We start from the raw sequence: 21,575 nt of genomic DNA, 5'->3' as shown, positions 1-21,575 counted from the left end.
CAATCTTTATCAAAATTCCAAATGCATTTTTTTGAGAAACAAGTCTAAAACTTTTATGGAATCATAAGAGACCTAGAGTAGTCAAAATAATCAAGAGAAAGAAAAACTTGGTTGGAGAAATCATACTTCTTGATTTCAAATTATATTATAAAGCAATAGTAATCAAAACAGTATGGTTCTGGCACAAAAACAGACACATAGCCCAATGAAACAGAATAAACAGTGCAGATATAAATTCAAAACTTATAGGTCAACTAATTTTCAACAAAGGCAGCTCTTCCTGATTGGTGCTTTTATCAGTATGTGGTACTAAAATCCATAGTTTCAGTACTGCACATTAAGATCACGAGTTTCTAGCTTTCATTTTTTTCTTTATTTATCTGAAGATATTTTCTGAGGAATTATTCCAAGTGTAGCAGAAATTGGCCCATGGTGTTTACTGCTGCCTGCTTTATGAGTATATTCTTGCTTAATAGAAGAATGATTAGAAATTTTGTCAGGTCTGTGATGTAATCCTGAATGCAGTAATATAGAAGTCCCTGTTGTAAATCAATGTAGTACTGCCTACTAGACAAAAATGTCTCCTACTTCTGTGAATATATCTGTTCTGTCCTTGCTGATTCTTGATGTTGAGGCTGTTCCTTGTGTGATGGCAAATGTATGAGATATTTGACATTCCTATTGCTAACATTGACAAATTATCAGTATATGACTGTCTTTTACAGAAATATTGCCTGAATTTAGAAGTACTGGCCTATCCTGACCCTGACCCATCCTTCCTCACTGGGCAGGGCCTCCCTGCAGGAACTCCACCAACTCCAGCCAGAGGCTCAGGAACAAAACCCTAATCTCCCAGGGCCTGAGTCCCTAAGGGGAGTGGTGGCCACAGTCTCTGCAGAGTAGCAGACTTAGCCTTTCCTGCTGGTAGTTCTGAGAAATCCAGGCAGCCCAGATGAGTGGGTTTCCCCTCAGCGAAGCATGCCCCCTCCACCAAGGGACAGTCAAAGTGCTTCATTAAATGGGTCCCATTCACCCTGCACCCAGCTGGGTGAGACCCTCCAACAGGGATTATCAGACACCCTATACAGAAGCAATCCTACTGGCATCAGGTTGGTGCCCCTTGAGGTCAGAGATCCCAGAAGAAGGAGAGGCACCATTTTTGCTGTTATCCAGCCTCCTTGAGTGACAACTCCAGGTGTGGGAGTGAACCAGATGAATAGGGCCTAAAGTGAACCCCCAGCAAATTGCAGCAGCCCTACAGAAAAGGGACCTGACCATTGAAAGAAAAACAAACAGAAAGCAACAACAACAGCATCAACAAAACAAAACATCTCCACAAAAACCCCATCCAATGGTCAGCAGCCTCAAAGATCAAAACTAGACGGACTTATGTAGATGGGAAACAATCAATGAAAAAATGCTGAAAACCCAGAGGCCAGAGTACCTCTTCTGCTCCAAACAATCACCACACCTCTCCAGCAAGGGCACAGAACTGGATGGAGGATGAGATGGATGAATTGACAAAGGTAGGCTTCAGAAGACGGTAATAAAAAAAACTTTGGTGAGCTAACGGAGCATGTTCTAATCCAATGCAAAGAAGCTAAGAACCTTGATAAAAGGTTAGAGGAGCTGCTAGCTAGAATAACCAGCTTAGAGGGGGACATAAATGACCTGACAGAGCTGAAAAACACAGCATGAGAACTTCGTGAAGCATACACGATTATCAGTAGCCAAATCGACTAAGCAGAAGAAAATATATCAGAATTTGAAGACCACTTTGAGTTGGAAACAAAACATACAGACAAGGTTAGAGAAAAAAGAATGACAAACAAGCGAACAAACAAAGCCTCCAAGAAATATGCAACTACGTAGAAAGACCAAATCTATGATTGATTGGAGTACCTGAAGAAGACAGGGAGAATGGGAACAAGCTGGAAAACACACTTCAGGATATTACCCGAAACAACTTCCCCAACCTAGCAAGATGGCCAACACAAATTCATGAAATACAGAGGACACCACCACTAAGATACTCTATGAGAAGGACAACCCCAAGACATATAATCATCAGATTCTCCAAGGGCAAAATGAAAGAAAAGGTGTTAAGGGCAGCCAGAGAGAAAGGCCAGGTCACCACCCACAAAGGGAAGCCCATCAGACTAATAGTGGACCTCTCAGCAGAAACTCTACACCCCAGAAGAGATTAAGGGTCAATATTCAACATTCTTAAAGAAAAGAATTTTCAACCCAGAATTTCATATCCCACCAAACTAAGCTTCATAAGCAGAGGAGAAATAAAATCCTTTTCAGACGAGCAGATGCTGAGGGATTTTGTCACCACTAGACCTGTCTTGCAAGGGCTCTTGAAGGAAGCACTAAATATAGAAAGGAAAATCTGGTACCTGTCACTGCAAAAATACGCCAAAATGTAGAGACCAATGACACTATGAAGAAACTGTATCAACTAGTGTGCAAAATAACAGATAGCATCACGATGACAGGATCAAACTCACACATAACAATACCTTAAATGTAAATGGGATAAATACCCCAGTTAAAAGACACAGACTGGCAAATTGGATAAAAAATCAAGACCCATCAGTGTGCTATATTCAGGAGATTCATCTCACGTGCAAAGACACACATAGGCTCAAAATAAAGGGATGAAGGAAAATTTACCAAGCAAATAAAAAGCAAAAAACAAACAAACAAACAAACAAGCAAAACCATGTGGTTCAATCCTAGTCCCTGACAAAACAGACTTTAAACCAACAAATTTCAAAAAAGACAAAGAAGGGCATTGCATAATGGCAAAGGGATCAATTCAATGAGAAGAGCTAACTATCCTAAATATACAGACATCAGATACAGGAGGATCCAGATTCATAAAACAAGTTCTTAGAGACCTACAAAGACACGTAGACTCCCACACAATAGTAGTGAGACACTTTAGCACCCCACTGTCAATGTTAGACAGATCAAAGGACAGGAGATTAACAAGAATATTCAGGACTTGAACTCAGCTCTGGATCAAGTGGACCTAATAGACATCTACAGAACTCTCCATCCCAAATCAACAGAATACACATTCCTATCAGTGCCACATAGCACTTATTCTAAAATCGACCACATAATTGGAAGTAAAACACTCCTCAGCAAGTGCAAAAGAACTAAATCATAACAAAGAGTCTCTCAGACCACAGTGCAATCAAATTAGAACTCGGGATTAAGGAACTCACTCAAAACCACATGATTACATGCAAATTGAAAAACCTGCTCCTAAATGACTTCTGGGTAAATAATGGAATTAAGGCAGAGATCAAGAAGTTCTTTGAAACCAATGAGAGCAAAGAAACAATGTACCGAAATCTCTGGGATACAGCTAAAACAGTGTGTAGAGAAAAACTTATAGCACTAAATACTCACATCAGAAAGCCAGAAATATCTCAAATTGACACCCTAACATCACTATTAGAAGAGCTAGAGAAACAAGAGCAAACTAATCCAAAAGCTAGCAAAAGACAAGAAATAACTAAGTGTAGAACAGAATTAAAGGAGATAGAGACACAAAAAACTCACCAAAAAATCACTGAATCCAGAAGCTGGTTTTTTTTGAAAAAATCAACAGAATAGATAGACTATTAGCTAGACTAATAAAGAAGAAAAGAGAGAAAAATTAAATGACAGAATAAAAAGTAATAAAGGAGATATCACCACTGACCCTAGAGAAACACAAACTACCATCAGAGAATACTATAAACATCTATATGCAAATAAACTAGAAAATCTAGGAAAAATGGATAAATTCCTGGACACATACAGCCTCCTAAGACTAAACCAGGAAGAAGTCAAATCCCTAAATAGATCAACAAAAAGTTCTGAAATTGAGGCAGCAATTAATAGCCTACCAACCAAAAAATATCCCAGGACCAGATGGATTCACAGCTGAATTCTACCAGAGGTACAAAGAGGTGATAATACCATTCCTTCTGAAACTATTCCAAACAATTGAAAAGGAGGTACTCCTCCCTAACTCATTTTATGAAGCCAGAATCATCCTGATATCAAAATCTGCCAGAAACACAACAACAACAAAAAAGAAAACTTTAGGCCAATATCCCTAATGAGCATCAACGTGAAAATTGTCAATAAAATACCTGCAGATCAAATCCAGCAGCACATCAAAGAACTTATCTATCATAATCAAGTAGGCTTCATGCCTGTGATGCAAGTCTGGGTCATCACATGCAAATAAATAAACGTAACCCATCACATAAACAGAACCAAAGACAAAACCACACGATTGTCTCAATAGATGCAGAAAAGGCCTTCAATAAAATTCACCATCCCTTTATGCTAAAAACTCTCAATAAACTAGGTATTGATGGAACATGTCTCAAAATAATAACAGCCATTTATGACAAACCCACAGCCAGTAGCATATTGAACGGGCAAAAGTTGCTTTCCCTTGGAAAACAATTACAAGACAAGGATGCCCTCTCTCACCACCCCTATTCAACATATTATTGGAAGTTCTGGCCAGAGCAATCAGGCGAGAGAAATAAATAAAGGGTATTCAAACAGAAAGAGAGGAAGTCAAATTGTCTCTGTTTGCAGATGACATGGTTATATATTTAGAAAACCCCATTATGTCAGCCCAAAACTCCTTAAGCTGATAAGCAACTTCAGCAAATTCTCAGGACACAAAATCAGTGTGCAAAAATCACAAGTATTCCTTGACACCAACAGTAGACAAGCAGAGAGACAAATCATGAATGAACTCCCACTCACAATTGCTACAAAGAGAAGTAAATACCTAGAAATACAGCTAACAAGGGATGTGAAGGACCTCTTCAAAGAGAACTACAAACCACTGCTCAAGGAAATGAGAGGACACAAACAAAAGGAAAAACATTCCATCCTCATGGATAGGAAGAATCAATATCATTAAAATGTCATATTGCCCAAAGTAATTTATAGATTCAATGGTATTGAATTGAATGCATCAAACTATCATTGATATTCTTCACAGAATTAGAAAAAAAAACTTCTTTGAATTTCATATGGAATCAAAGAAGACCCCATATAGCCAAGACAATCCTAAGCAAAAAGAACAAAGCTGGAGGTATCATACTACCTGACTTCAAACTATACTACAAGGCTACAATAACCAAAACAGCATGGTACTTGTACCAAAACTGACATATAGACCAATGGAACAAAACAGAGACCTCAGAAGTAATACCACACATCTAAAACCATCTGATCTTTGACAAAAAAAGAAGCAACGGGGAAAGAATCTCTTATTCAATACATGGGGTAAATGGTGCTGGAAAAACTGGCTAGCCATATGCAGAAACTGGACCCCTTCCTTACACCTTATACAAAAATTAACTCGAGATGGATTAAAGATTTAAATATAAACCCAAAACCATAAAAACCCTAGAAGAAAACCTAGGCAACACCATTCAGGACATAAGCTTGGGCAAGACTTCATGAATAAAACACCAAAAGCAGTTGCAACAAAAGCAAAAATCAACAAATGGGATCTAATTAAACTAAAGAGCTTCTGCACAGCCAAAGGAAGTATCATACCTGCAGAATGGGGGAAAAATTTTGCAATCTACCCATCTGACAAAGGTCTAATGTCCAGAATTTACAAGGAACTTAAACAAATTTTCAAGAAAAAAAAAACAAACAAACAATCCTATCGAAATGTGGGCAAAGGATATGAAAAGATACTTCTCAAAAGAAGACATTTATGTGGCCAAAAAAACAGAAAAAAAAGCTCAATATCACTGATCACTAGAGAAATACAAATCAAAACCGCAATGATATACAATCTCACACCAATCAGAATGGTGATTATTAAAATGTCAAGAAACAATAGATACTGGTGAAACTGTGGAGGGAATGTAAATTAGTTCAACCATTGTGGAAGACAGTATGGTGATTCCTCAAGGATCTAGAACCAGAAATACCATTTAACCCAACAATCCCATTACTGGGTATATAACCAAAGGAACATAAATCATTCTACCGTAAAGATACATGCACACATATGTTTGTTGCAGCACTATTTACAATAGAAAAGTCATGGAACCAACCCAAATGTCCATCAATGATAGACTGGATAAAGAAAATGTAGTACATACACACTGTGGAATACTATGCAGTCATAAAGAAGAATGAGATCATGTCCTTTGGAGTGACGTGGATGAAACTGGAAGACATCATCCTCAGCAAGATAACACAGGAAGAGAAAACCAAACACCACATGTTCTCACTCATAAGTGGGAGTTGAACAATGAGAACACATGGACACAGGGAGGGGAACAACACATCCCAGAGCCTGCTGAGGGATTGGGGGTGAGATGAGGGAATTTAGAGGATGAATCAATAGACGCAGCAAATCATCATGGCATGTGTACACCTACGTAACAAACCTGCACATTCTGCACATGTATCCCACAACTTAAAGTAAAATAAAATAAATTTACAAATTTTTAAGAAAAAAAATGTGTGATACCAGCTCAGGGGGGCATGCCCAAGATGGCCAAATAGGAATAGCTCCAGCCTCCAGCTCCCAGTGTGAACAACAAAGAAGACAGGTGATTTCTGCATTTTCAACTGAGGTACTGGTTTCATCTCACTGGGGCATGTCTGACAGTTGGTACTGGTCTATGGATGCAGCCAGACCAGTGAGAGCTGAAGCAGGGTGAGGCATCGTCTCACCTGGGAAGCGCAAGGGGGAAGGGAATTCCTTTTCCTAGCCAAAGGAAATTGAGACACACAGCACCTGGAAAATCGGGTAACTCCCACCCTAATACTGCCCATTACCAAGGGTCTTAGCAAATGGCACACCAGGAGATTATATCCCACACCTGGCTGGGAGGGTCCCATGCCCACAGAGCCTCCCTCATTGCTAGCACAGCAGTCTGAGATCTAACTGCAAGGTGGCAGTGAGGCTGGGGGAGGGGCGCCATCATTGCTGAGGCTTAAGTAGGTAAACAAAGCCACCTGGAAGCTCGAATTGAGTGGAGCCCATCGCAGCTCAAGAAGGCCTGCCTGCCTCTGTACACTCCACCTCTGGGGATAGGGCATAGCTAAACAGAAAGCTGCAGAAACCTCTGCAGAGGCAAATGTCCCTGTCTGACAGCTTTGAAGAGAGCAGTGGTTCTCCCAGCACGGAGGTTGAGATCTGAGAATGGACAGACTGCCTGCTCAAGTGGGTCCCTGACCCCTGAGTAGCCAAACTGGGAGACATCCCCCACTAGGTGCCGACTGACACCTCACACCTCACACGATTAGGTACACCCCTGAGATGAAGCTTCCAGAGCAAGAATCAGACAGCAACACTCGCTGTTCAGCATTCTGCAGCCTCCGCTGCTGATACCCAGGCAAAGAGGGTCTGGAGTGGACCTCAAGCAAACTCCAACAGACCTGCAGCTGAGGGTCCTGACTGTTAGAAGGAAAACTAACAAATAGAAAGGACAATCATACCAAAACCCCATCGGTACATCACCATCATCAAAGACCAAAGGCAGATAAAACCACGAAGATGGGGAAAAAGCAATGCAGAAAAGGTGGAAATTCAAAGTCAGAGTGCAACTCCCCCTCCAAAGGAACGCAGCTCAACGCCAGCAACAGAGCAAAGCTGGACAGAGAATGACTTTGACAAGTCGAGAGAAGAAGACTCCAGTTGATCAAACTTCTCAGAGCTAAAGGAGGAACTATGTAACCAGTGCAAAGAAACTAAAAACCTTGAAAAAAGAATGGATGAATAGATAACTAGAATAATCAATGCAGAGAAGACCTTAAAAGAACTGATAGAGATGAAAATCATGACACGAGAACTACGTGACAAATGCACAAGCTTCAGTAACCAACTCAATCAACTGGAAGAAAGAGTATCTAGAGATTGAAGATCAAATGAATGAAATGAAGCAAGAAGAGAAGTGTAGAGAAAAAAGAGTAAAAAGAAATGAACAAAGCCTCCAAGAAATATGGGATTATGTGAAAAGACCAAATCTATATCTGATTGGTGTGCCTAAAAGTGATGGGGAAAATGGAACCAAGTTGGAAAACACTCTTCAGGATATCATCCAGGAGAACTTCCCCAACCTAGTAAGGCAGGCCAACATTCAAGTTCAGGAAATACAGAGAACACCACAAAGATACTCCTCGAGAAGAACAACTCCAAGACATGTAATTGTCAGATTCACCAAAGTTGAAATGAAGGAAAACATGTTAAGGGCAGCCAGAGAGAAAGGTCGGGTTACCCACAAAGGGAAGCCCATCAGACTAATAGCAGACCTCTGGCAGAAACTTGACAAGCCAGAAGAGAGTAGGGGCCAATATTCAACATTCTTAAAGAAAAGAATTTTAAACCCAGAATTTCATATCCAGCCAAACTAAGTTTCATAAGTGAAGGAGAAATAAAATCCTTTACAGACAAGCAAATGCTGAGAGATTTTGTCACCACCAGACCTGCCCTACAAGAAATCCTGAAGGAAGCATAAACATAGAAAGGAACAACCGGTACCAGCCGTTGCAAAAACATGCCAAAATGTAAAGTCCACTGATGCTAGGAAGAAACTGCATCAACTAACGAGCAAAATAACCAGCTAATATCATAATGACAGGATCAAGTTCACAAGTAACAATATTAACCTTAAATGTAAATGGACTAAATTGTCAAATTAAAAGACAGAGACTGGCAAATTGGATAAAGAGTCAAGACCCATCAGTCTGCTGTATTCAGAAGACCCATCTCACATGCAGAGACACACATAGGCTCAAAATAAAGGGATGGAAGAAGATCTACCAAGCACATGGAAAACAAAAAAAAGCAGGGGTTGCAATCCTAGTCTCTGATAAAACAGACTTTAAACCATCAAAGATAAAAAGAGACAAAGAGGGCCATTACATAATGGTAAAAGGATCAATTCATCAGGAAGAGCTAACTCTCCTAAATATATATGCACCCAATACAGGAGCACCCAGATTCATAAAGCAAGTCCTTAGAGACTTACAAAGAGACTTAGACTCCCATACAATAATAATGGGAGATTTTAACACCCCACTGTCAACATTAGACAGATCAACAAGACAGAAAGTTAACAAAGATATCCAGGAATTGAACTCAACTCTGCACCAAGTGGACCTAATAGACATCTACAGAACTCTCCACTCCAAATCAACAGAATACACATTCTTTTCAGCACCACATCACACTTATTCCAAAATTCACCACATAGTTGGAAGTACAGCATTCCTCAGCAAATGTAAAAGAACAGAAATTATAAGAAACTGTCTCTCAGACCACAGTGCAATCAAACTAGAACTCAGGATTAAGAAACACACACTAAAATGTTCAACTACATGGAAACTGAACAACCTGCTCCTGAATGACTACTGGGTACATAAGGAAATGAAGGCAGAAATAAAGGTGTTCTTTGAAACCAATGAGAACAAAGATACAACATACCAGAATCTCTGGGACACATTTAAAGCAGTGTGTAGAGGGAAATTTATAGCACTAAATGCTCACAAGAGAAAGCAGGAAAGATCTAAAATTGATACCCTAACATCACAATTAAAAGAACTAGAGGAGCAAGAGCAAACACATTCAAAAGCTAGCAGAAGGCAAGAAATAACTAAGATCAGAGCAGAACTGAAGGAGGTAGAGACACGAAAAAAACCTTCAAAACAATCAATGAATCTGGGAGCTGATTTTTTGAAAAGAGCAACAAAATTGATAGATCACTAGCAAGACTAATAAAGAAGAAAAGAGAGAAGAATCAAATAGACACAATAAAAAATGATAAATGGGATATCACCACCGACCCCACAGAAATACAAACTACCATCAGAGAATACTATAAACACCTCTACACAAATAAACTAAAAACCCTAGAAGAAATGGATAAATTCCTGGACACATACACACTCCCAAGACTAAACCAGGAAGAAGTTGAATCCCTAAATAGACCAATAACAGGCTCTGAAATTGAGGCAATAATTAATAGCCTACCAACCAATAAAAGTCCAGGACCAGATGGATTCACAGCCGAATTCTACAAGAGGTACAAGGAGGAGCTGGTACCATTCCTTCTGAAACTATTCCCATCAATAGAAAAGGAGGGAATTCTCCCTAACTCATTTTAGGAGGCCAACAGCATCCTGATACCAAAGCCTGGCAGAGACACAACAAAAAAAGAGAATTTTAGAACAATATCCCTGATGAATATCGATGCAAAAATCCTCAATAAAATACTGGCAAACCGAATCCAGCAGCACATCAAAAAGCTTATCCACCATGATCAAGTGGGCTTACTCCCTGGGATTAAGGCTGGTTCAACTTATGCAAATTAATAAATGTAATCCAACATATGAACAGAACCAAAGACAAAAACCACATGATTATCTCAATAGATGCAGAAAAGGTCTTTGACAAAATTCAACAGCCCTTCATGCTAAAAACTCTCAATAAATTCGGTATTGATTGAACGTATCTTTAAATAATAAGAGCTATTTGTGACAAACCCACAGCCAATATCATACTGAATGGGCAAAAACTGGAAGCATTCCCTCTGAAAACTGGCACAAGACAGGGATGCCCTCTCTCACCACTCCTATTCAACATAGTGTTGGAAGTGCTGGCCAGGAAAATCAGGCAGGAGAAATAAAGGGTATTCATTTAGGAAAAGAGGAAGTCAAATCATCCCTGTTTGCAGATGACATGATTGCATATTTAGAAAACCCCATCATCTCAGCCCAAAATCTCCTTAAGCTGATAAGCAACTTCAGCAAAGTCTCAGGATACAAAATCAATGTGCAAAAATCACAAGCATTCTTACACACCAATGACAGACAAACAGAGAGCCAAATCATGAGTGAACTTCCATTCACAATAGCTTCAAAGAGAATAAAATATCTAGGAATCTAACTTACAAAGGATGTAAAGGACCTCTTCAAGGAGAACTACAAACCACTGCTCAGTGAAATAAAAGAGGACACAAACAAATGGAAGAACATACCATGCTCATGAATAGGAAAAATCAATATTGTGAAAATGGCCATACTGCCCAAGGTAATTTATAGATTCAATGCCATCCCCAGTAAGCTACCAATGACTTTCTTCACAGAATTGGAAAAAAACTGCTTTAAAGTTCATATGGAACCAAAAAAGAGCCCACATGGCCAAGACAATCCTAAGCCAAAAGAACAAAGCTGGAGGCATCACGCTACCTGACTTCAAACTATACTACAAGGCTACAGTAATCAAAACAGCATGGTACTAGTACCAAAACAGAGATATAGACCAATGAAACAGAAGAGAGCCCTCAGAAATAATACCACACATCTACAGCCATCTGATCTTTGACAAACCTGACAAAAACAAGAAATAAGGAAAGGATTCCCTATTTAATAAATGGTGCTGGGAAAATTGGCTAACCATAAGTAGAAAGCTGAAAGTGGATGCTTTCCTTACTCCTTATACAAAAATTAATTCAAGATGGATTACAGACTTAAACGTTAGACCTAAAACCATAAAAACCCTAGAAGAAAACCTAAGCAATACCATTCAGGACACAGACATGGGCAAGGACTTCATGTCTAAAACACCAAAAGCAACGGCAACAAAAGCCAAAATTGACAAACAGGATCTAATTAAATTAAAGAGCGTCTGCACAGCAAAAGAAACTACCATCAGAGTAAACAGGCAACCTACAGAATGGGAGAAAATGTTTGCAATCTATTCATCTGACAAAGGGCTAATATCCAGAACCCACAAAGAACTCAAACAAATTTACAAGAAAAAAACAAACAACCCCATCAAAAAGTGGGCAAAGGAAATGAACAGAGACATCTCAAAAGAAGACATTCATACAGCCAACAGACACATGAAAAAATGCTTATCATCACTCGCCATCAGAGAAATGCAAATCAAAACCACAATGAGATACCATCTCACATCAGTTAGAAGGGCAATCATTAAAAAATCAGGAAACAACAGGTGTTGGAGAGGATGTGGAGAAATAGGAACACTTTTACACTGTTGGTGGGACTGTAAACTAGTTCGACCATTGTGGAAAACAGTGTGGTGATTCATCAAGGATCTAGAACTAGAAATACTATTTGACCCAACCATCCCATTACTGGGTATGTACCCAAAGGATTATAAATCATGCTGCTATAAAGACACATGCACACATATGTTGATTGGAGCACTATTCACAATAGCAAAGACTTGGAATCAACCCAAATGTCCATCAGTGACAGACTGGATTAAGAAAATGTGGCAGATATACACAATGGAATACTATGCAACCATAAGAAAGGATGAGTTCATGTCCTTTGTAGGGACATGGATGCAGCTGGAAACCATCATTCTCAGCAAACTGTCGCAAGAACAGAAAACCAAACACCACGTGTTCTCACTCATAAGTGGGAACTGAACAATGAGATCACTTGGACACAGGAAGGGGAACATCACACACTGGGGCTTATTGTGGGGAGGGGAGATGGGGGAGGGATAGCATTAGGAGATAAACCTAATGTAAATGACAAGTTAATGGGTGCAGCACATCAACATGACACATGTATACATATGTAACAAATCTGCACGTTGTGCATATGTACCCTAGAGCTTAAAGTATAATAATAATTTTTAAAAAAAGAAAATATGGTACATAAACACCATGGAATACTATGCAGCTATGAAAAAGAATGAGTTTCTGTCCTTTACAGGGACATGGATGAAGCTGGAAGCCATCATCCTCAGCAAACTAACATAGAAACAAAAACCAAACACCACATGATCTCACTCATAAGTGGGAGTTGATCAATGAAAACACGTGGACACAGTAAGGGAAACAATGCACACCAGGGCCTGTTACAGGGTGGGGAGGGTGAGGGAACGGAACTTAAACGAGGGGTCAATAGGTGCAGCAAACCACCATGGCACACGTATACCTACCTGCATGTTCTACACATGTATTCTGACACTTAATTAAAAAAAAAAAGAAAGAAAAGAAGTAGTGGCCTAGGGAATGCCAACGTAGATCATTTCTGAAAACTTGGATTTATAGGCACATCTGTGATACTCTCTATTAAAATGGAATTCTGGACCAAAGATAAAGAAGTGGTGTCTCTGATAAATACCATCTATTTTTGGTTTATTAAATGACCGATTGGCCTTCCAGTTTCTGATCCTTTTCAACTTAACAGGTGTTTTCTCTAATATTTTTAGAAACTCATATTTTAGCTCATCTAATAATTCTGGAGTAACTGTAGAATCCACATATTACCACCAACGCTTTCCATCAATGAGCACAGGAATCTCTCAATTGGATCATTTGCAAGTCAAATGAATGTATACATGTGCTATCACTGTTGGTTTGTACTGAAGAGAGAAGGTTATGTGATGCAGACTGTTTTTAGCCATGAAATAAGATGTCTGTGTCAAATCCTTGCTTGCTTTTACTAACTTGGTACATTTTACCACATCTGGTTGTAGATGTTCAATGCTGATCTCAGAATCTGGTGTCTGTAGGGTTACGGCTTCAATTAAAACCAGTTCTTGAGTCTGTTGAAAGTAAGTACCACATCTAGTATCCAGCACTCTAGGGAGTGAAGACAAGCATGTGCTATTTTAATAACATGTTCAAGTTTTTGAGCCTGTTCCTCCCCTTTCACTGCCAAAAAATTACAGGTTGACAATATTATCCACACTCCTCACAGAATTATTTCTGTTTCCTCTAAAGAGAGCTGAGTTTTCATCTTCCTTTAGTGCAACACTAATACCCAGCACTCTTCCAAAGTTTCTGGTGAAATCCACTAATTCATTCACGTTACCTCCTCATCAGTCTGCAGACATTTTACTCCAAGGATTCCTATTGAATCTGGTGAAAGAATAGTACATGTAAACAATTGCAGTGTTTACTGTAAGCTGAGAGACATTGAGATGCTGTCCCACATCTTGGATGAGGTTGGCCATCTGCTGGCACTAGGAGATCTCTTTATCGACCTGCACTCCACAGTGGCTACTTGGCCTGTCATCCAGCTGTTCCCTAGTAAGAGCCAATGAGAAGAAGCTCCACGTCTGGCACCATGACACTTCCTCCTCCACCCACTCCCCACAAATTATATTTTTTTCTTTCCATTGGCATACAATAATTGTACACATTCATGGGGTACATAGTGATATTTCAATACATATAATGTATAGTGAGCAGATAAAGGTAATTAGCATATTCATCATCTTGAACATTTATTATTTCTTGAACATTCAGTTCTTGAACATCTTGAACATTCACTTTTTTTCATTCTAGTTATTTGAAACTATATAGTGTATTATTGTTAACTCTATAGTAATTCTACAGGGCTATAGAACTCTAGAATTGATTCCTCCTATCTAACTACAATTTCATATCTTTTAAGAAATTTTCCCTGTTTTCCTCTTTCCCTTACCTTTACCAACTGCTAGTATCTTCTGCTGTACTTTTCACTTCTATGAGATAAGCATTTTTAGCTTCCATTATATGAGTAAGAATATGCAGTGTTTTACTTTCTATTCCTAGATTACTTCACTTAATATAATGTCTTCTAGTTCCATACTTGTCATGGCAAATGATGGAATTTTATTCTTGTATGACTGAATAATATTTCATTGTGTGTATATATACCACATTTGCTTTATCCATTAATCTTTTGTTGGAAATCTAGGTTGATTTCATATATTGGTTATTGTGAATAGTGCCACAATAAACATGGGGGTGCAAATGTCTCTTCAATATTCTGATTTCCCTTCCTTTGGATAAATGCCCAGTAGTGAGATTGCTAGATCATGTGGTAGTTCTATTTGTAGTTGTTTGAGAAACCACCATACTGTTCTTCATGGAAGCTGTAGTAGTTCACATCCCCACCAATAGTGTATAAGAGTTCTATTTTTTTCTGCATCTTCACCAGCATTTGTTATTTTTTGTTTTTTTGGTAACAGCCATCCTAACTGGGGTGAGCTGATACCTCAGTGTATTTTTGTTTTTCTTTCCCTGAGATGGAGTCTCGCTCTGCCACCCAGGCTGGAGTGCAGTTTGGCACAATCTGAGCTCACTGTAGCCCCCGCCTCTTGGGTTCAAGTGATTCTCCTGTCTCAGTTTCCAAGTAGCTTGGACTACAGGCATGCACCATGATGCCCAGTTAATTTCTTTTTATATTTTTAGTAGAGATGAGGTTTCACCATGTTGGCCAGGCTGGTCATGAACTCCTGACCTCAGTGGATCCACCCTCCTTGACCTCCCAAAGTGCTGGGATTGCGGGCGGGAGCCGCGGGCGGGAGCCACCGCACCCAGCCCTCACTGTGGTTTTGAATTGCATTTCTCTGATGCTTAGTGATGTTGAGTATTTTTGTATATAGATTTATTAGCCATTTGTATGTCTTCTTTTGAGAAATGTCTGTTCATATTAGTTGTCCCCTTTTTATTGAATTGTTCCTTTGCTGTTGAGATATTTGAGTTTCTTGTGTATTCTGGATATTAATCCCCTATTGGGTGAGTAGTTTGAAAACATTTTCTCCCATTTTGTAGGCTGTTTTTTCTTTATGTTGATTATTTTCTTTGTTATACAGAACTTTTTAGTTTTATATAGCCCCATTTGTTTTTGCTTTTGTTGCCTATGTGTTTGAAGTCTTATTTATAAAATCTTTTCCCAGACCAGTGTCCTGAAGTGTTTCTACTATTGTTTTTTCTAGTGCTCTTATAGTTTGAGGTCTTAGATTTAGTTATTTGTCCTATTTGGAGCTCTTTTTTTTTTTTTTTTTTTTTTTTTGAGACGGAGTCTTGCTCTGTCGCCGGGGCTGGAGTGCAGTGGCCGGATCTGAGCTCACTGCAAGCTCTGCCTCCCGGGTTTAAGCCATTCTCCTGCCTCAGCCTCCCGAGTAGCTGGGACTACAGGCGCCCGCCACCTCGCCCGGCTAGTTTTTTTTTTTTTTTTTTTTGTATTTTTTAGTAGAGACGGGGTTTCACCGTGTTAGCCAGGATAGTCTGGATCTTCTGACCTGTGATCCGCCCCTCTCGGCCTCCCAAAGTGCTGGGATTACAGGCTTGACCACCGCACCCAGCCTGGAGCTCATTGTTGAATAGGGTGAGAAGTGGGAGTTTAGTTTCATTCTTCTGCACATAGATAACCAGTTTTCCCAGCACCATATATTAAAGAGACTATCCTTTCTCCAATGAGTGTTCTTGGTGCCTTTAATTCAAAATTCAAAAATCAATTGGCTGGAGATACACGGATTACTTTCTGAATTCTCCGTTCTGTTACATTAGCCTATGTATCTGTTTATATGCTGATACCATGCTCTTTTTTGTTGTTCTTGTTACTACAGCTTTGTAGTAAATTTTGAAGGCTGGTAGTGTGGCACCTACAGCTTTGTTCTTTTTGCTCAGTGTTCCTTTAGCTATTTGAGGTCTTTTGTGATTCCATACAATTTTTTTTTTTATTTTCTAATTATGTGAAGAATGTCATTAGTATTTTGATATGGATTGCATTGAATCTATAGATTGCTTTGGGTAGCATGGTCATTTTAACAGGATTAATTACTTTGATCCATGAGCATGGAATAAGTGTTTTGTAGTTTTCCTTGTAGAGGTCTTGTATCTGCTTGGTTACATTTATTTCTAGGTCTTTTTCTTTTGTAAATATTATATGTGAGATTTCCTTCTTGACTTCTTTTTCAAGTAGTTTGTTGTTCATGTATTGAAACATTACTGAGTTTTGTATATTTATTGTGTATTCTGCAAGATTACTGAATTCATTTATTACTTATAAGAGTTTTTTCATAAAGTCTGTAGGTTTTTCTATATATAAAATCATGCTCTCTGAAAACAAGGACATATTGATATCTTCCTTTCCAATTTGGATGCCCTTTATTTCTCTCTCTTGCCTAATTGCTCTGGCTAGGACTCCCAGGACTATGTTGAATAAAAATAGTGACAGTTGGCACCTTTGTCTTATTCCAGTGCTTAGAGCAAAAGCTCTCAGCTTTTCCCCATTTACTATGATGTTAGCTGTGGGTTTGTCACATGGCCTTTATTGTGTTGAGTTACTTTCCCTCTATACACAATTTATTGAGAGTTTTTATCATGAAGGGGTGTTGAATTTTATCAAATGCTTTTTTTAATTCTATTTCTGTGACAAATGTCTTTGGTATTTTGAAAGGGATCATATGGGTTGGTCATTCATTTTGTTGATATGATGTATCCTGTTTATTGATTTTCATATGCTGAACCATCTTTGCATCCATGGGATAAATCCCACTTGATCATAGTGCATTATCTTTTTTGATGTATTGTTGGAATCAGTTTGTTAGTACTTTCTCAAGGATTTTTGCATCTATGTTCATCGGGGCATTGGCCTGCAGTTTCCTTATTTTTATTGGGCCCTTGTATCTCACTGAGTTTCCTGAAGATTGCTATTTCAAATTCTTTTTCTGGCATTTTATATATTTCCTTATGATTGGGGTCTGTTATTGGAGAATTGTTACGTTACTTTGGAAGTGTCATGTTTCCTTTTTTCACATTTTACCTATTCCTATGTTGATAACTATGCATCTGATGAAACAGTCACCACTTCCAATTTTATGAAATAGGTTTTATAGAGAAATATTTATTTGTTTAGGTAGGTCTTGAGGTGTTGATTCTGTAAGGTGCACTGGCTTTGGTTCTAGGTGGATGTAGTAGTGTGGTCTCTGTGCGATTTCTTTAGCTGTAACCCGTGTTAGTGACATTTACAAGTGTCTCAGTGACCCATGCTGAAATGAGTGTGGCAATGGTGGTGTGGCTTTGCTAGGGGTGGACTCATTGGTCTGTTTCTCAGGTTAGGGGTGCATGCATGTACACAGCAGATTGGTCAACTTGATGTCTGGCTCACTGGGGTTGGAACCACGTGACTATTACTCTAGTCAGGGGCACCATGTGTGATTCCTCATCTGGCCTGGGGACATGTCTGCCAGGGATGGCCCTCAGGGCTGTTTCTCAGGCCCAGAACATGGGCACATAACTGCTTGGTGGCCTAGGGAAATATCTGCTGAAGGTGGCCCATGGGGCAATTTCGCAGGCCTGGGACATGGCCACATGCCTTTTTGGCAGGCCTGGGTGTGTATCTGTTGGGGTTGGCCCTTAGGGCTGTTTCTCAGGTCTGGGATGGAGGAGCCCATACTCAAAAAATATTGAAAGGGCTTAACTGCACAGGTGAATAGGCTGGTGTGAGACCTCGCTGTGTCTCCTTCCACAAGGTCAGTCCAGTAAGGGTGTAGCATCAGAGGGGGCTCCCCCAAAGCCTATCAGCAGACCTGGTAAGGGAGTTACCTCTCTCATCCTTAATCCACAGTACACAACTGCAAATGCAAAGATACACAAAGGAACCATGTGACTGAGTAAGAGCTTATCTACTGCTCATTGCTGTCAACTGCCATCTACTAAAACGCAGCCCAAATTACAAAGTCAAAAATCACTTTACTAAATTTACCCCCTATGAAACCAAGAACAAGAATTCTACAACAAAGAAAGACCCTGTACAGAGCCTTAGTCCTCAGAAAACTTCCAGAAATGAAGTCAACAGATGAAACTCAATTTATACCTCAATTAAAAGAGTATCAGCCCTCCCAGATGAGCAAGAATCAGCACAAGAACTCTGGCAATTTAAAAAGCCAGAGTGTTCCCTTACCTCCAAATGAGCCCACTGGCACCCCAGCAATGGTTCTTAACCAGTTTGAATCATCTGAAATGACAGACAAGGAATTCTGAACCTGGATGGCAAGGAAGTTCATTGAGATTGAGGAGAAAATTGAAACTCAATCCAAGGAAGCTAAGCAATCCAGTAAACCAATTCAAGGCTGACAGATAAAATTCCCATTTTAAGACTAACCCAAACTGAGCATGAGCTGAAATATTGGCTACAAGAATTTCATAATACAATTGGAAGTATTGACAGCATAATAGACCAAGCTGAGAAAAGAATCTCAGAGCTAAAGTATGAGTTATTTGAACCAGCACAGTCACACAAAAATAAAGAAAAATAAATAAGAAAAATGAAAAAATTATCTGATAAATATGGGATTATGTAAAGAGATCAAATGACTTAGCATCATTTCTGAGACAGAAAGAGAGAGAATAAGCTACATGGAAAATATATTTTAGGACATAGTTCATAAAAATTTCCCTGCTCTCACTAGAGAAGTCAATATGCAAATCTAAGAAATACAGAGAACCTCAGCCAGATACAAGATGACCATTCCCAAGGCCCATAGTCATTAGATTCACCAAGGTCAATACAAAACAAAAAAGTTTAAAAACAACTAGAGAGTATGGGGCAGGTCACCTACAGAAAAAAAATCCCATCAGGCTAGCAGCAGATTTCTCAGCAGAAATCTTACAAACCAGATAAGATTAGAGGTCTATTTTTAGTGTCCTTAAAGTAAAGAAATTCCAACCAAGAATTTCATGTCCTGCCAAACTAAACTTCATAAGTTAAAGAGAAGTAAAATCTTTCTGTAACAAGCACATGCTGAGGGAATACATTTCGACCAGACCAACTGTACAAGAGGTCCTTAAGGGAATACTAAATATGGATTCAAAAGAATGATACCTGCTATCACAGAAGCACACCTAAGCCCATAGCCCACAGGCACTATAAGGTAACTATGCAATCAAGTCTATATAACAATCAGCTAACAACACCATGATAGGATCAAAATCACACATATCAATACTAATCTTGAATGTGAATGGGCTAAATGTCTCACTTAAAAGATACAGACTGGCAATCTGGATTAAAAGACAAGACCCAACCATCTGTTGTTTTCAAGAGATCCATGTCACATGTGGCAATACCCACCAGCACAAAGTAAAAGGATGGAGTAAGATCTACCCTGAAAATAGAAAACAAACAAACAAAAACAGGAGTCATTATTTTTACATCAGATGAAACAGACTTTAATAAAAATTACAGACAATGAAGGGCTTACATAATGATAAAGGATACACTCCAACAAAAAGTTTAACTACCCTAAATATATATACATCCAATATTGGAGCACCCAGATTCATAAAGCAACTTCTTTTAGACCTACAAAAATACTTACACAACTACACAACAATAGTGGGAGACTTCAACACCCCACTGTCAGCATTAGATGGATCACATCAAAACAAAAATCTAAAATAGAAACTCTGAGGTTGGGCACAGTGGTTCACAGTTGTAATCTCAGCCCTTCAGAAGGCTGAGGTGGATGGATCATTTGAGCCCAGGAGTTTGAGACCAACCTGGACAACATAACAAATCATGTCTCTATAAAAAATACAAAAATTAGCAGGGCATGGTGGCATGCACCTGTAATCCCAGCTCTTCAGGAGGCTGAGGCAGGAGGATCAATTGAGCCTGGGAGGCCAAACCTTCAGTGAACTGTGATCAGGCCACTACACTACCGCCTGGGCAAAAGAGTGACACCCCAGCTCAAAAATAAATATATAAATAAATAAAATAAATAAATAAATAAGAAACTTTGGATTTAAACTCAACACTTGCCCAATTGGATCTAATAGACATATACAGAATACTCCACCCAAAAAACACAGAATATATAGTCTTCTCATCTGCACATTGAATATGTCTTAAGATTGACCACATGCCTGGTCAGAAAGCAAGCCTCAATAAATTCAAAAAAATTGAAATCATACAAAGCACACTCTCAGACCACAGTGCAATAAAAATAGAAATCAATGCCAAGAATATTTCTCAAAACTACACAAATACATGGAAATTAAACAACTTACTAATGAATTACTCATGGGGAAACATTAAAATTAAGAAAGAAATAAAAGATTATTTTGAATCAATGAAAATAAGGACACAACAATACAAAAATCTGCGGAATGCAGCCAAAGCTGTGGTAACAGGAAAGTTTATAGACCTAAACACCTTCATCAAGAAGTTAGAAAGGTCTCAAATTAGCAATCTAACTTTGCACCTAAAGGAAATATTAAAAAAAAAAAAAAAGAACAAACCAATCCCAAAACTAGCAGAAGAAAGGAAATAACTAAAATTAGATAATAATGTAATGAAATTAAGATGCAAAAATCCATACAAAAGATCAATGAAACCAACTGTTGGGTCTTGAAAAAATAAATAATATCAATAAACCCCTAACTAGACCAACAAAGAAAAAGAAAATCCAAATAAGCACAATCAGAAGTGACAAATGTGATATTATAATTTATCCCACAAAAATACAAAAGATCCTCAGAGAAACAATGAACCACTCTATGAAGACTAATTAGAAAATCTAGAGAAAATAAATAAATTCCTTGAGGCACACAATCTCCCAAGATTGAATCTGGAAGATATTGAAACCCTGATTAGACCAAAGTCAACCTTTGAAATTGAATCAGTAACAAAGAACATGACAACAACAACAAAAAGCCCCATACTGGATGGATCCACAACCAAATTCCATCAGATGTACAAAGAAGAACTGATACCAGTTATACTAAAACTATTTCAAAAGATTGAGG

General features: G+C 38.8%; 1 pseudogene; it reads right to left on the bottom strand.

Moving 5' to 3' along the window:
* Positions 1 to 324: 324 nt before the first annotated feature.
* Positions 325 to 21,575, bottom strand: part of LOC111556035 — a 50,031-nt pseudogene continuing 28,780 nt past the window's right edge.

Source organism: Piliocolobus tephrosceles, chromosome 1 (genome assembly GCF_002776525.5).
Source record: "Piliocolobus tephrosceles isolate RC106 chromosome 1, ASM277652v3, whole genome shotgun sequence".
Lineage (NCBI taxonomy): Eukaryota > Metazoa > Chordata > Mammalia > Primates > Cercopithecidae > Piliocolobus > Piliocolobus tephrosceles.
Note: the sequence above shows the minus strand (reverse complement) of the source record. Positions and strands in the feature narration are given on the sequence as shown.